Genomic DNA, 17,845 nt, shown 5'->3' on the forward strand with positions numbered 1-17,845 from the left:
TACATTTATGAAATGTATAGATACATTTAAATGTATGTAAATTTACATACATTTAAATGTATCTATACATTTACATTTATAAATATATCAATACAGTACATCTTTTTCTCATAGTGAGTATGGAGTGGAATGGTTGTTTACTCTGCTTGGAATGTGTACTCTGGATTCTTTGTATTATTAGAAGCTCTGTAGGGCATCATCTAGAAAGACCTATAATGGAGAGTAATCTTTTGTGCTCAGCCAAGGTGTCTTAGTCGCTCTTCTTGTCACTGAGACACAGTACCCCTCTCACAACTTAAAGAAGGAGAGGTTAGTTTTAATTTACAGTTTAGTCCATGGTCTGCTGGCTCCAAGCAGAATGGCATGGCAGAGGGGCAGAGTGAAGAAAACTGCTCATGTCAGGGTGGTAAGAAGACAGATAGAAAGGAGGGAGGAGCTGGAGAGGGACCTGTAGGTCATGCCCTCAGTGACCCCAGCCTCATCTGACCAGGCCTGACCTCCCAACGGTAAGTCAACTTTGTTGCCTCCATAATTCAGTCACCTTCCCAAAGCCCTGCTGTAGTGCATGAGGCCTTTGGAGGACATTCCTTTTTTTAAAATTGGTTAATTTAGTTTCGATTTTTTTGAGACAGGGTCTTGCTGTGCAATTCAGACTGGCCTTGAACTCACTATGTCACCCAGGCTGGCTTCGAACTCTGAGCAATCGTCTTGCCTCAGCCTCCCAAGTGTGCACTTCCATGGCTGCCTGGAGGACATTCTTGATCTAAACTGTAGCACAAAGTGTACAGTGCTGTTTTAGTTACTTTTTCTCATTGCTGAGACAAAATACCCAAGTTAAAGGAGGAAGGGTTTATTTAGCTTGCAGTTTGTAGAGGTTTCAGTTCATAGTTGGCTGGCATCAATGCAGGGTGACATGGCAGAGAGGCATAGGAGAGGAGAAAGCCCAAGATGGCAAAATAGTGAAGAAGCAAAGCAGCAAGCAGCAAGCAAAGGCAGCAGCCCTCTTTCTGTCCCTTATGTTCTATCCAGGCTACCCACCCTTAGGGCACATAGCACTTATACCTAAGGTAGGCCTTCCCATTATCGACACCCAGAACTATGGTTTGGGATTATTTTAAGGGAAACTATATATAATACAGGACACATATTTTTAAAGATTGTTTATAATAGTTACCCAAAGAATGATACACAAAAGAGTGCAGGAAATCTGTCCACACACTGTAGACCAAGGAATCTAGTGGAGGGCCTGCATCCCACGGAAATGTCCTGCATGAGTTCAGCTGAAGACCTAGAACCCATAACAGTGTTTCCCACAAATCCAACTGGAGGCCCAGAGACCATAACAATATCTCACGCAGGCCTGTTTCATGGATCTGTGCTGCGAAGGCCCAGAGGTCAGTGGTGGAATCTAGAAAGTCTGTGCCATCGAAATGCTAGCAGGCTGAGGGATCTACACTGGAGCAAGGAAGTGATGCTCAAAGTAAGAACTAGAGCTCTTCTGAAATGTACCACAGCCATCCTGAGCAACAGTGAGGTCCTGAACTCCTCTGATGATCGGGACAGCTGAGTTTCCATCAGGAAAGCCAATGCAACAAGCTTCTCCAGGAGACTGGCAGTGTACCATCTTCCCCTCTGGAGTCGGGAAGCCATGCTGAAAGTGAGGACCAGAGCTCCCCCAAAGTGAACCAAAGCCATTGTCAGCAACAACAAGGTCCAGAGCTCCTCAGACGATGAGAACAGCCGAGTTTGTCATGAAAGCCAACATGACAAGCTCCTCCATGAGAACCAACAGCTCCTTACAGCTTCTAACAGCACCCAACACGTCTCAGCTCCCAAGAGCTTCTTTCAGCTCCCAAAAGCCTCTTCTTCATCTCCAGTTCTGCCTCTTATGCTGCTGGCAGCAGTCTTCAGGTGGGTGTCTCACACCCAGCACCACGCTGGCTCAATTCAGCTGGGTGTTACAAGTTGACCACCACTTGTCAATCCACCACATATGCTGGACCAATCAGTGGACTCATTTTATAACTCTCACACCCTTAATCCCAGCATCACACATTCTAGAACCAGCCACTTCTGGAAAAGCCCCGCCTATGACTGCATGAAGCTTTGGGGGGACATCTAGACACAAGCCACAACAAATGCTATCAGCTTTAAGGGTAAAAATAAGGATCATTTTTACTAGCTTTTTAATGTGTAATTGACATAATCAACTACAAATCTTGTTTTTTTTGGTGTTTGTGTGGTTCTGGGGATTGAACTCAAGGTCTTTGCATTAATATTTTTTTTTTTTTTGTAGCAGGAATCGAACTCAGGACCTTGTGCTTGCCAGGCAGGTGCTGTGCTGCTGAGCTATATCCCCAGCCCAAAGTCTTTGCATTGAGCTACATTCCTAGCCCTTTTTAGTTTTTTATTTTGAAGCAGTCTTGCCAAGTTGCTAAGTTGCCCAGATAGGGCTCAAATTTGTAATCCTTCTGTCTCAGCCTCCCAGAGTATTGCAATTACAGGTGTGCAAAACCATGCCCAGCTTCAATTATTTAAACTTATATAACTTGATAAATTTTGACATATATACCTATGAAACTGTCACATAATCAAGAAAATAAGTATCTGCATCATTCTCTTTTCTCTCCTTGACCATGCAGCCACTGTAGATTATGTTTTTGAGAATTATAGAGAAATAGAACCATTCAGTATGTACTCTTTTTGTATGTAGTATTGCACTTAGCATAATTATTTTGAGAGTTGTCATAGGATGTATCAGTACTTCTTTGTTGTTGCACATTAATATTCTATCATGTGGACGTAAAGTGTTTATCCCCTAACCTGTTGGGTGTGAAATGTTGTAAACATTTTTGTATAACACTTTGCATTGATGGATACTTTTACTTCTATTGGGCAAATACCTAATGGAAAGGCCCTGTTGTTTAGTAGGTGTTATGTTTCACTGCCAACTTTCCAAAGGGCCTGTACTTTTTCACATTCCCACCAGAAGTGTATGAAGTTTCTGGTTCCTCTGTATCCTTGCCAGCACTTATATGGTCACTCCTTTTAATTTTAGCCATTCTAATACATATTGGCATTTCCTTAATAGTGCTAAGCATCTTGTTACATGTTTATTTACTACTTGTGTATCATCATAGATTTTTAAAAGTAACATTGCTTGCTTTTTGTGTTTTGAGAGTTTTTTATATATTTGGGATACGTATCCTTTATCAGGTACATAATTTTCAAGTCTTAGGTTCCCAGTTGATTGGCTAAGTCTCTTAAAAGTATGTTTTGACCTAGTTGTGGTAGTACATGCCTCTAATCCCAACATTCTGGGAGGCTGAGGCAGGAGGATGGCAGGTTGGAGCCCAGGTGGGCAGTTCAGTGACAGTAAGATACTGTCTCAAAATAAAAATAGGTAGATAGATAGATAGGGCTGGGGATGTAGCTTAGTTTGAAGGCTCATTAAAAAGGGTTTAATGCTTAGTACTACTACAAACAACCCCCACTCCAAAAAAATCCCCAGAAGTTTATTTTGCTTGTTTGTTAAAGATGTGGAGGTCTTGTTGTATTGCCTAGTCTGTCTTCAGATTCCTGAGCTAAAGTGATCTTGCCTCAGCTTTCCAAGTAACTGTAACTATAGGCATCTGTCACACTCAGTCTAATAAGTTTTATAGTTTTAAGTTTTACATGTAGCTCTGTGATGCATTTTGAGTTAATTTTGTATATGGTGCAAAGTATAGGTTGAAGTTCATTTTTGCATGTATACATTTGATTGTTTCTGTATCATTTGTTAAAATGACTATCCTTTCCCTCCTTATTTTTTGTATTTTTGTCAAATATCAGTTGTCCATAGATGTATGAGCTTGTTTCTAGATTCTGTATTTTTTTACTAAAAGTCTTTTTTTTTTGTTTGTTTTTTGTTTTGTTTTGTTTTTCTACACTAAAAGTCTTGTAATCAGGTAGTATTAATCTAATTTTGTATTGGCTGCATTTTGATTCTTGATGTTCTCATGTAAATTTTACAGTCAATTTACTAATTATTAGAAAATATCTGTTGAAATTTTGGTTGTGATCACATTGAATCTTTAACAGTATTGTCTTCTACCTCATAAACACAGTGTATTTCTCAATTATTATTTGTGAATGATTTTTTTTTTGTAAATTTAATTTCCAGTTGTTCATTGCTAGCATATAGAAATAAGTTATTTTTCTTATGTTAGTCTTGAATTCTGAAGCTTTGCTAGATTCATTATTTTGATAGGGCTTTTGGTTTAGTTATGTTCCTTTAAAGCTTCCAGAGGTACTTTCCGTATAGATGAGCATGTTGTCTGTGAATCTGAGCACTTTTGCATCTTTCCAATCAGAGTATCTTTTGTCTCCTTTTCCTACCAAGTGAGACAGACTAGTGTTCACAGTATAAATTTGAATATAAGTGCATAGACATCTTTTCCTAATCTTGGGGAAAGCGTTAAGTATGGTAACTGTATTTTTTTAATCAGGTTGAGGACATTTCTTGTTCTTTTTTGCTTCCTGAGAGTTTATACAAAATGGATTTTGGATTTTGTAAGATGCTTTTTCTGAATCTCTTGAAGTGATCATGTAATTTTATTCTTTCAGTCTGATAATGAGGTAAATTATATTATTATTTGAATGTTAGATTAACTTTGCATCCTAAGGATAAATCCCACTTGGTAGTTATAAAATATTACTGTCTTTATAAATATTAATGTCTTTATATTATTGGACCTAACTTGCTAAAATTTTGTTGGGAATTTTTGCATCTGTGTTGGTGAAGGAAATTGGTCTGTAGCAGTCTTGAAATGTCTGTGACTTATAACAGCAATGTCTCATGACCTTGGAGTGCTTTTTTCTCTAATATAGGTATTTAGTGCTATATGTATCTCTTCAAACCTTGCTTTAGCAACACCCCTTCAAATTTATTACTTATTTTATGGCCCCGAATATGGTCTGTCTTGGTAAATGTTTTATGTGTATTTGAGAAGAATGTGTATCCAGCTGTTGTTTGCTAAAGTGTGTAAATGTCAGTTAATTCAAATTGGTTGATAGTATTGTTCAAGTTTACTTTATCTTCAGTGGCTTTCTGTTTTGTTATGTCAGGTATTGAGAGAGTAGTGTTAGAACTTTCAACTATAATTGTGATTTGTTATTTTTTTAAAGCTTTGTCTTTGTTTTATAAAATGAAGTTGTATTACTAGATATTTAGATATTTAGGATTGCTAGCATTTTCTTACGAAATGAACAATCTCTGGTAATCCTGTTAGATTGGAAATCTATTTTACTTCATTATTATAGTTGCTATAGTTGTTGTTTTTTCTTTTTTTTCTTTTTGGTCTTTATGAGACAGGGTCCTGTCTTTATGAGACAGGTCCTGAACTGTGAACAGTTCAGGCTGGCCTTGAGCTCACTTTGTAGCCCAGGCTGGTCTCAAACTCACAGCGATCCTCCTGCCTCAGCCTTCTGAGTGCTGGGATTACAAGCGTGTGCCACCACGCCTGCCTAGCTGCTATAATTTTCTTTTGAATAGTTTTAACTTTTTATATATTTTCCCTTTCTTTTATGTAGTGTTTGTGTGTGTGTGTGTCACATGCACTCGCTAAAGATCAAACCGAAGGCCTCGTGCATGCTAAGCAATCCCTCTACCACTAAGATACACTCCCAAATCTTATTTTCCTTTATCTTTAAAATTTGTTGTTAGGTACCACGTAGTTTTTAAAAAATACACTGTTTATTTGCCTTTTAATTGATGCACTTGGATAAAGTTAAATAGTAGCATTTTATAAATGCTTGCATTTGCATTTATCTCAAGCTACATGTTAGGCATATCTTTGCTTCACATGTTTTGCAGGACCGGCACCCAGTTCCTTCCAGGGTAAACCAGACTTAAAGCAAATGGAAAAGAGATACAGCAGGGCATGGTAGCACAGGTCTATATAATAGCAGCACTTACGAGGCTGAGGCAAGAGTGCTGTGAATTCTAAGCCAGCCTGAACTACGTAGTGAGATCCTATCTCAGAGAGACAGAGACCAAGAGAGAGGGAGGGAGGGATGGGGGCAGAGAGAGAAAGAGGGGGAGGGAGGGAGAAAGAGAGGGAGAATTAAAATACCTTAAAGCATCTGTTAGGGAACGATAACTTCTACATTTTATTGGCTAATGTAGATCAGGTGACCAAACCTTTTATGAGTGAGGTAAGATGTATAACATTGCAGGGATGGAACCAAGAAAAAATATATTTTTTTATTATTTCGGCTTTTTTTTTTTTTTTTTTTTTTTTTTTGAGACATGATCTGGCTGTGTAGTTCAGGTTGGCCCTGAACTGAACAGTAATCTTTCCTGCCTCAGGCTCCCAAGTGCTGGGATTATAGGTGTGCTCCACCACACCCAGCAGAATTCACCCATTAAAGAGTACAATCTAGAGATGGCTGGTATATTCACAAAGTTTACGACCTTTACTGCTTGTCCAATTTCAGAACATTCTCCAAAAGGAAACTGTTCCCATAGTCTGTATTGCATCCTTCCAGTCACTGATTTACTTTCTGTCTTTATGGATTTGCCTATTCTGAGCATTTCACAATCATAGGATAAGTGGTCTGTTGTGACTGGCTTCTTCCACTTAACATAATGTTTTTGAGATTTTGGAGAAAAATAAACTATTTGTATTTAAGTTGATTATTAATATGACTAAGTAAACCTGTTTTCTTGTTCTTTGGTCTGTTTTTCCTTCAACTATTCTACCTTCATATCCCTTAAATATTTCTTAAAAAATTTTCTCCCTGTTTTGATTTTTTGAGACAGGATCTTGCTAGCGAGGTAGTCAGGCTGGCCTTGAATTCACTCTGTAGTCCGGGCTGGCCTGGAACTTGCAGTGATCCTCCTGCCTCTCCACCTCCTGAGAGCTGCGATTGCAGGCATGCACCACTACACCTGGCTCTTAATTAAATATTTTTATGTCTTTTTTTTTTTTTTTTTTTGGTACTGGGAATTGAAGTATTTTTATAATTCTGTTTTATCTCCTTTGTTGATTTTTATGGGCTATAACTGGTATGTTGGTAATTGTATTAAGGTTCATAGTACCATTTTATGTGTAGTATAAAGACCTTAGAGTGGTACACTTGTATTTTTTCTTTCCAGTCTTTGTTCTGGTTTTGTCATGCATTTTAAATATATATGTGTGTGTGTGTGTGTGTGTGTGTGTATATGTATATATGTATATAATAAACTCTATACTGTTGGCTTCAATAGTCAATTATCTTTTAAGTTATATTGAAACAAAAAGAACCAGGTATAAGCTAGGCATGGTGGTGCATACCTATAATCCTAGCACTGGGAGGCTGAGGCAGGATGATTGGCTCGACTTTGAAGTGAACCTCCACTACATAGTGAGACCCTGTCTCAAAAAAACAAACCCTCCCACCAAAAAAAAGAGCCAGGTACAATGGCATATGCCTATAATTCCAGTTTTTTAGCTATTAGGAAGCTGAGGCAGGAGAGTGGCAAATTTGAGGCCAGCCCAGGCAACTGAGATCCTGTCATAAAATAAAATGAATGGGTATGTAACTATTAAGAAGAAAGGAAAATAAAATAATGTATTTATTTACGTAGTTACTGTTACCATTTGTGGTGTTTTTTGTCCTTTGTTTAGCTCCAGGCATACATCTGATAGCATTTTTCTTGAAGAAGGAACTTCTTTAGTTCTTTTATGTAGTGTTTTATAGGGGTACTGCTAATGAATTATTTAGCTCTTGTATTTCTGACAGAGATTTCCTTTTTTTTTTTTAAGAGAGGGTCTTGCTGTGTAGTACAGACTGGCTTTGAACTCACATGATAGCCGAGGCTTCCTCAAATTCTCAGTAATCCTGCCTCAACCTCTCCCATGCTGAGGTGACACGCATGTGCCACCACGCCTGGCCAGAGGCTTCATTTTGATATTTACTGTGTCTCTTGAGTATACAATTCTGGGTTCATAGCCCCCCTCATATATTAATTGACTTCTCTCTTGCCTTGTTTTCAGTAAGAAGTCCAGTTTGTTCCTTATCTTTGTGTCTCTGTTATGGTCCTCCCTCTACTTTATCTTTTTTTCTCCTTGCCTTTTATTTATTTTAAAGTTAATTTTATTCATACATTTTAGATATACATAATGATAACATTCACCATAGAGAATTTGTGTCTGTACACGGTATATCTTGCTGTTCTTTTTTCCCACTTCCCTTCCTGCTCTTTATCGCTGGTTTTAAGGAATCAGTCTTGCTGTAGTTTTCTTTATGTTTCTTAATTTGAAGTTTGCCGAACTTGGCTGTAAATACAGAAGTATTAAACTACCTGCGGCTGTTTGACAGCACACTGGTGCTGTGCTCTATAAAGTTGTTATACAGTATATTCAAGTGGATTGTCTTCTGCCACATAGAATTTGTCATTCACCTCATCCAGTGCATTTTAAATTTCTCATACTGTACTTTTATCTCTAGAAGTTGGAGCTGAAGGTTTTTTGCATTTCTCAACTAAATTGTTGACCACATAGAATATAGTCACAATTTTTAATGACTTTGGTAATTCTAAAATTTGAGTCAATACTGGTTTGCTTTTATTATTTTCCATATTTTTTTTTTTTTTTTTTTTTTTTTTTTTTTTTTTTTTTTTTTTTTTTTTTTTTTTTTTTTTCTCCAGTACCGGGAACCGAACTCACGACCTTGCGCTTGCCAGGCAGGCGCTTTTGCCGCTGAGCTAAATCCCCAGCCCCTTATTTTCCATATTGTTGGTTATATGTGCTGCTTCTTTACTTGAGGGGTATCTTCTCTCAGTCTCTGAAGTTCTCTTTTTGTGTTGTTCTTTCCTCTCTGTACTCTGTCCTGTGTCCAAAGCTATTTTTTTTCCATGAGGCAGGGTTGCACTATGTAGTGCAGGCTGGGCTTGAACTTGCTTATGTATCCCAGGCTAGCCTCGAACTCAGCGATCCTCCTACCCCAACCTTGAGTGCTGGGCTTGCAGGTGTGCGCCCACCTGTCCAGAGTCTTAAGAACCATTGTTTTCATATAATTTCATATTTAGTCTTTTTTTCCTTCTTAAAAAGTTTTTTTTGAGACAGTGTCTTGCTAAGTTACTAAATTAACCAGGCTGGGCTTGAACTTGGGATTCCTACTGCCTCAGCCTCCCAGAGTGGTGTCCATTATTTTTTTGGTGGTTGAGGTTAGAGGATAAATCCAATTTATGTTAATCCATCATGGCAAGAATGAAATGATTTTTTAAAATAAAGTTTTACAGTGTATATATCCATCAGCAGATGAATGGCTAAAGAAAATATGAGTAGTTACACACAATGGAGTCCTACTGTGACATAAAGATAAACTTGACATTCATATACAAATGGATGCAGTTTGAGAATACAAGGTTAAAGTGAAAATAAGTCATATACAAGCTTTAACACTGCATGGTTCATCTTATATGAGAAACTCATATGATATTGGATGTATAATATATGTATCAAAGTAGAATATAAATAGGAAATAGGGAGAAGTTCAAATAATTCCTCATTATCTGTTTTATTTCCAAAATATTTTAAGTTATACTAGTTTGTTTCATTTATAACACTCATTTCTCTCTCTTTTTTTTTGGTTTCTGTTTTTTTCCTGGTCCCGGGAATTGAACTCACGACCTCGCGCTTGCCAGGCAGGTGCTGTGCTGCTAGCTAAATCCCCAGCCCCCACTCGTTTCTCTTTGTTCATTGAAAAGAAAGTTGTTTCTCTTTTGTTTGTTTCTTCTTGTAAGAGTCTTTTTTGTCTCTGTGGCCATTCTTTTAAGATCATGATACACAGTGTATTAACTGTTGTTGTTTTCTAATTATTTTATTATGAAGTTTTGTTTTATTTTTTCATAGAAAAGTGCTTTTTATATTTTCTTTATTAATGTCTACTTGGAAAATGTAATACATTTTCCTTTGGTCTGAAGAAGTGTAAATTGCATTAGGAAAACTGATTTGTAGGGTGGAATATGACTCATTGGTGGAACAGTTGTGTAAGGCTCTGGGTTTGATTTCTAGCATTGCAGAAAGGAAGGCAAAAAGGAAGAAAAATTGATTTATATTACTTGATAATTACATGTAGGAATTTTGTTTATTATTTTTTTTTGACAGGGTCTTGCTTTGTATTTTAGCCTTGCCTTGAACTTACAATGTAGCACAGGCTGGCCTTGAATTTGCAGCCATCCTCCTGCCTCAGCATCTCAATTTCTGGGATTACAGATGTGGACCATCATGCCCAGCCTAGATGTAGGAATTAATACCACATATCAGTAGATTCTGAATGTCCCCTCTGCTCAGCTTTAAAAAAAAGATAGTTGTTGAAATTTTTGCTTTAAATAGGTCTATACTCAGTTTTGATACCTTCTGGTTGAAATGGAGACAGAAAATAGAGACATGAATGAAATTCCTGGGGAACGGATTTTCTTTTTTTTTTTTTTTTTAGCGGGGGAACAGAATTTAGAAGCTGGGGATTTAGAACCTGGCCTAATTGAATCACATAAAAGAGGACCTACTACTCCATATAAACTTGGTGATACAAATTGCCTCCTTAAGATGGTTTTCTTTAAAAACAGACATTTTAAAGATTTTTATTTGGCACTCAGCACTTGATGGGTAAAGTAAGGAGCTGTGTCACATGATAACTTTATATGGTTTTATTTATTTATTTATTTTTCCCCGGTACTGGGAATTGAACTCACAACCTTGCGCTTGTCAGGCAGGCGCTGTGCCGCTGAGCTAAATCCCCAGCCCCCAATATATGGTTTTAATATGTGTGTTGATGTTAGCTTTTTTGGTTTTGAGCAAAGCATTTTGTTAGAGATTTTGGGAATAGATTGCCTAACAAGATATATAAATTGGCAAAGTTTCTTATTTATGATAGGATTGAAAGAAGTTTTGAAAGAGCAAAGGGGAGTGTTAGGTTGTGCCAAGGCTCTTGTGAGTGAATAGGTCTCAAAAGAAAATGACAGGGGCCATTAAATAGAGCAAAAGGAGGTATAGGGTGGAAAAATTAGTGGTATATAAAGCTGGAGCAGGGCCTGGAAAAGTGAAACACTTATAGGTAGCGCTAAAGGCTAAAGAATATATAAATTGGGAGTTGATTCTTATATGAATGAAATAATTTTCACAAAATAGAGCTTCTGGTACTTATTTGCCAAAGTAATCAAGTTTGAATTTATTTTTATGGTTGTGATCAATAGTTATTGTACAGCTAAATATACAAAACTGTTAATAATTTTTTTCTGATCATTTTCTTTATTAGTACATGTTAGTAGTACATAATGTTTACGTTTCTTGTGTGGAGTTGGTACATGAACATAACAATCTTAATTCCTTTTTTCGTCTCCTGTCCCTCCCCTGCTTCCCTCCCTCCCTTCTCCTCTTATCTCCTCCCACTTTAAGAAGGAGCTGTTTCTTTACTTCCTATTATCTATTTTTATTTTGCTCTTTATTTATACTTTGGGTTTCCCATATAAGAGAAATCATTCGATATTTAAGCTTGTGGATCTGATTTATTTTACTTAAAATTATGGTCTGCAGGTGCATCCATTTTCCTACAAGTGACTGAAGATTTTTTATATAATAGAATAGTACTCTGTAGGTAAATACCACATTTTCTTTATCCATTCATCTGTTAATGAACATATAAGCTTGCTTACAAGACTTAGCTATTATGAATTGTGTTGCTATAAACATGGGTTTGTATGTATCACTGTAATATAGTGTCTTTCACTTTTTCCAGAAGATAATTAGAAGGGGAGTAGTTGGGTCAAATGGAATTTCTAATTTCAGGTTTTTAAGGAAATCTCCATACTATCTTGTAAAAAATTGTTGTAAGTGAAGTGTAGGTACTGTGTAGGCAAACTTGTTCCCAAGCTATTTACAATTTACTCCTGGATACTAAATGTGCTGAACTTGTATGTTAAGAATGAAAAAAAAGCTGGGTGTGGTGGCACATATCTGCAATTTCAGCACTCTAGAGGCTGAGGGAGGATCACCAAAAGTTCAAGGCCAGCCTGGACTACATAGTGAGTTCAGAGACAGCCTGAACTAAATAGTGAGAAACTGTCTCAAAAGAACAAACAAAAAAAGAATAAAAGAAAAATTACTAGAATTGTTTAAAGATGTTTAGAGAAGAGATTTTAGAGCTGGGGCTACAGCTTACAGGTAGAGTATGTGCCTAGCATGCCAGAGACCCTGTGTTCAGTAGCTTGCTCCAAAAGAAAAATGAGATTTTTTTTCAAGAAATAAAAGGAACAGAAGGTTGTCACCTTTTTCTGCTGTGGAAGAATTAAAAAATTTGAACTTTTTCTTGTGCCCAAATTTGAATGTGTGTGTGTGTACACACACACATGCATGTGCTTACGTGGGCCTGAGATGTATATACAGTAATTGTTTTAAATCAGTAAAATCCCAGGGTCCATTTGAAGAATTTATATGTAAAGAATGAGCAAGTATCATGCCATCTTGTTTTGCTTTAGAATAATTCTAGCAGAACACACCTGTCCCACTTTAATAAAAAATAAAATGACATTAGCTAAGGTACAGCTTTTTTCCTCTTCTTCTGCCCTATTGCCCTACCAGTGTTAAGCCTGAGAAAAATTATCAGAATAATAAGTTAAGATTTCTCTATTTCTGTGGTTTATATGTATAAGTTACATATCTAATGTAAGTATTATGGGATGTACTTACTACTTGTAACATAACAGTTGGTGCTTTTATTTGGGATTTGATCTTCCCTTCCTCAAATGTAGATGATATTTCATTTACCTCTCTGATTCAGGAGATATAAAAATGGTAATGTTTTAAAAGTTAAAATTTAAGAAATATGAAAAGATCAAATTCTTTATGGAAATTTTCCTCTTTCCCATATTTTTATTGCAGCTATTATTTTTTCAAAATAAGTCTTGTGGCAACCCTAGAAAAGTGTGTTGAAATAGTTCAGTGCAATGTCAAAGATCTGTTTGAAGTTAATAATTGATAAAGTTCAAATAGGACAGGTTTCCTTCTCTCTATGTGTTATTTTTTTTCTTTTTCAATCTAAAAACACAAACTCATTGGTAGAGATGAACTTGAGGTAAGTTTCAACTGTAATAGCAATACATTTTAATTCAGATGGGGAAATAATGGTAATTTAAATTTTGAATGGTGATTATTTGTGTCATTTAAAAGTTTGGCGTTGCAGCCATATTTGTTTCCCTTAACTTTCTGTTACTTGGAATCAGATTTTACTTTTTAACATATTCGAGGTATGAAATAAGAATGAAGAAATGAGAAAGAGGTTATTTATTTATTTAGGTTTTTTTTGAAATAAGATCTTGCTATGTATCCCAGCCTGGCCTTGAATTCCTGGTGATCCTTTTGCCTCAGCCTCCAGAATGCTGGATGTGTACTACCATGGTTGGAAGGAGTTCCTTTAAATTAAAAAAATATATTTTGTTTTTTAAAATATAGTGAACAGGAATCTTTGAAGCTTTAATTTAAATATCTTTGTATGTTACCAACAGGTAGACCTGAACTGTTCGGATGGTAGCCACTAGCTGCCGTACCAATAGCCATATGTGGCAGTTGGGCACCCAGAACGTGGCTGATCTGTAAGAGTAAAATATACACCATTTTGGAAAAATATATATATATACCATTTTGAAGACTTGATTTGAAAATGGAATATCATTAGTTTAAAAAATTTTTACATGTTGAAATGATATTTTGACTATATTTGATAAAATATTAAAATTCACTTTTAAAAACAAATATGACTGCCTAGAATATAATTATGTAAGTGGCTTGCAGTATATTTTTGTTGGACAGACCTAGATAATCTATTATTCATCTATTTGTAGTTTTATGAACACAGTATAGCCTCAGTTTTCTTGAGAATACTCTCCATAAGACATCTAGCAACATTAAGGAAATGAAAAACTTACAAGGAAAATAGATATTTTTAATGCCCTATGTTAAGAATTTCTGTATTTTTTTCTTTAGGTCTTTATTGGAATGCTTTATTCTTTTTCTTTTCTTTGAGGATATTTTTTTTAATCAGTATTTTGTGTCTTCAAACTATCTATAGAGAGCACTTTCCCGTCCTCATCACGGCCCAGGAAGTTATATTTGTAATTCCATGGAAAAGTTGTTGGAATTCTAGTGGGTTAATTCCAGTCTACCACTTCCAGTGTAACCCATGGTGAGAATAAAGACACTAAGGCATATTTGTAGTTATGGGGAGCCAAGGAGTCCTAAGTCCAGCCATGATGATGGCTCAAAAGGACTCCATCCAAGGCCGAACGGGGGGTTTATTCATTCACGAAGAAAGGAGTGGCTTGAGGATGAGTGACTGTGAGAATGGCGGGAAGTAGGTGAGTGCTGTGAGCTGGGCTAGGTAGGAGGCCTGAAATCACCTCTGCAATATGCAGAGGGAAGGTTATGCAGACAGAGTAATCTGCATCACACAAGTAATGTTTTGGGGTTGGTGCTTCAACTCTGATGTGTAATCTCTCAAGCCTCTGGAGGCTCCATCTGTGCACTGTGTGGAGCATTGGCTCACACAAGGAAACAGTGGGTGTGGGGGGAACATGCCTGCATCCGCAAAGACTACCATTAGCAAGTTGGCTAGACCTATATGCACTGCTGAAAGCCAACTGAAGGGATAAGGAAAAGTCCTAGCCAGCCCTTACATATCAATACATGGAAATAGGGCCAAGAGTAGCCAAAATGGAGACAGTTGCTCCTCCTCAGGGAGAGTTGCCCAGGTGGTCCTCCACACTATCAGTTTCTGATTAAAATTTTGATCAGAGTTTGCTTTTTTTTTTTTTTCAGTACTGGGAATCGAACACAGGACCTTGCACTTGGCCAGGCAGGCCCTTGTGCCACTGAGCTTTATCCCCAGCCCATGATGAGAATTTTGAATGTATTAACTTGGCCTGAGTTAATACATCTGAAATCATCTGAAAGAGACAAAATAAGCAATCTGTTTTTCAGACCTGAAGAGATTTCTGCTCTTTAGGCACCTCTCTTTTGTGTTGTTTCTTCTGTGATGTCTCTCTTGTTTCCTATTCCTATCCTAATTTGTTGTATTTACTCTTAATTCTAAAGTTGTTATTTCCATTATTCTGAGACACAAATTTGTTAGTGTGAAAGAGTAAATTTGTTGATATACTATGAAAGAGCATGGCACTTTTGAGTCAGGCATGTAGCTTTACTGCGATCTGATGTTTGTGCCCCTCCAACATTCATGTGTTGAAATCTAATCTGAAATGTGATATTAAGAGGTGGGAATTTTGGAAAGCTTCACTCTTACGAATAGAATTAAAGCCTTTATAAAAGATACTTTAGGGCTCAGTGTGGTGGGTACACCTGCAATCGCAGCATTTAGAATACTGAGGTAGGAGGCCAACCTGGATTACATAGTGAGTTTGAGGCGAACCTGAGGTACACAGTGAGAATCTGACTCAAAAAGCAAAAGCAAACCCCTAAAATACTTTAGGGAGCCCGGCATGGTGATACATAATTGTAATCACAGCACTGAGGAGGCTGAGGCAGGAGGATCACTGTAAGTTCGAAGCCATCCTTGGCTACATAGTGAATTCAAGGCCAGCATGAACTACGTAGTGAGACCCTGTCTCAAAAAAACCAAAAAAGAAAAAAAAAACTTTAGGGAGGTTTTTTGTTTCTTTTGACATGTGAGGGCACACAGAAAATGTCGCTTATAAGAAATAAGCTCTAAGTAGATACCTGCTCTCTTGGTGTTTTGAGGACTTTTCAACTTCCAGAACTGTCAGCAATAAGTATGTTTTTAATAGATTATCCAGTCTGAAGTATTTTGTTAAAACAGCCCAAATGGAGTAAAACAAGTCTGTTATTTATTTTGCCACTTTTTTAGCTGACAGATTATCTTTCTCCCAGCATGTTCATGTCTTGTTTATGGTGTAACATTGTAAGAGATGTTTGAACCTCATGTTTGAAAAGTTACTCCAGAGAGGTCTTAGCTTCTATGTGTCAGTGTGTTTAGCTTTCCTGGTGTGTGTGTGTGTGTGTGTGTGTGTGTGTGTGTGTGTGTGTAATAGCATTTTTCTTCCTTAGCTTCCAGTAAATTATCTTAATAGTTTATAACTTACCAATTGGCTTGTTGATTAGTTGCTGTTATATCCTGGTCTGGTATACATAGAAAAACTTTATGCTGAATACAACTAGATATTCAAAAAGTGTAATGTCAGCTCTTTACAAATAATTGCCAGATTTCTATTTTTAGTCCTCACTTTTTTCCTGAACTTTATTTATTTTATTTATTTATTTATTTTTTGGTTTTTCTCCGGTACCGGGAACCGAACTCATGACCTTGCGCTTGCCAGGCAGGCGCTTTTGCCGCTGAGCTAAATCCCCAGCCCCTTTCCTGAACTTTAGACTTGTCTGTTCAATTGCTTTACTTACTATCTACATGGACGCACTCCAAATATTTCAAACTACAAAAATCCATTATTTTTGTTCTCTTTTATATATTCCGTCGTAGCATTTTCGCGAGGATTTTTTTTTGGTATTTATCACATACATACTTCCATGCACAGACTTCCTTTTTTCCTTCTGTTGGGGATCAAGCCCAGGACCTCGAATATGATAGACAGATGATTTACATATCCCCCTTCCCATAAAAATCCATGCAAGACAGTGAACCCATGTGATCTGAAAACAGACTTTTAAATAGCACACAAACTTTTGAGTAATACTATCTTACCATTTTCCCAGTTGCCAGGCTTAAGTCTTTGGAAGTTACTGAGTTTCAGGCAGTGTGGCCCTTCACCACTATGTCAGAATACCTTAATTGTGTTGAAGCAAGGTGGCAGTCTGATTAGGAGCCTTCCAGAGTTATTTCTGCTTTAGCAATAAGGAATGAGAGTACTGGATTCTAAGTACATATTTTATCAAGTCTTCATGTTTATAGGGAATGTGTAAATTCTTTTCTTCATGTTATGACTAAGTACAGTCTTATAACCCTTAATAATGGGATAGGTTATAAGAAGTACATTGTTGGAACTGGTTGTGGTGGCACACATTTGTAATCCCAAGACTCCAAGGCAGGAGGATCTCAAATCCAAGCCCAGCCTGGGCAGTTTAACAGCTTGATGAGACTTTCTCTTAAAAAGTGCAAGAAAGAAAAAAAAGTGAAAGAACAGAAAAAGGTAGAGAAAGGAGGGATGGAGCAGTGACTGGGGATATGTGGCTCAGTGTGAAACCCTTCCTTTCAGTCCCTAGTAGCAGAAGGAAGGAAGGAAGAAAGGAAGGAGGAAAGGGAGGGAGGAAGGGTAGGAAGTAGGAAGGGTGGGAGGGTGGGAAGGAAGAGAAAGAGAAAAATGCATTGTTGAGTGATGTCTTAGTTACTTTTCTCGTTGCTAAGACAAAATACTACATGCCCAAAGTTAAAAGAGGAAAGGTTTATTTAGCTCACAATTTGTAGAGGTTTCAGTCCATAGTCTGCTGGTTCCAAGGCAGGGTGGCATGGGAGAGGGGCATCGGAGAGGAGAAACAGTCCATGGCAAAGCAGGGCAAGCAGAACGCAGTAAGTGACAAGTAAGCGACAAGTAAGCGACAAGCAAGTGACAAACTACAAGCCTCTTTGGTCCCTTATATTTTATCCAGGCTCCCACCATTAGAGTGGGTAGCATCCACATGCTTAATCCCAGCATGGCATCTTTGATCCGAGCATTACCCTCTCCAGATCCAGCCACCTCCAAAACCCCCACCTGTGCCTGCAGGAGGCTTTGGGGGAACATTTAGACACAAACCATAACAGACAGTTTTATTGTTGTGCAAATATCATGAAATGTCCTTAT

At 37.3% G+C, this 17,845-nt stretch overlaps 1 protein-coding gene across 9 annotated transcripts in view; it reads left to right on the top strand.

Annotated features, from left to right (window-relative positions):
* The window catches only part of Evi5 (ecotropic viral integration site 5), a 213,307-nt gene that overhangs the window by 58,638 nt on the left and 136,824 nt on the right, over window positions 1-17,845 (top strand). The window lies entirely within an intron of this gene.

The sequence above is a fragment of the Chinchilla lanigera genome, unplaced genomic scaffold (genome assembly GCF_000276665.1).
Source record: "Chinchilla lanigera isolate Chin_1 unplaced genomic scaffold, ChiLan1.0 scaffold00022, whole genome shotgun sequence".
Taxonomy (NCBI): Eukaryota; Metazoa; Chordata; class Mammalia; order Rodentia; family Chinchillidae; genus Chinchilla; species Chinchilla lanigera.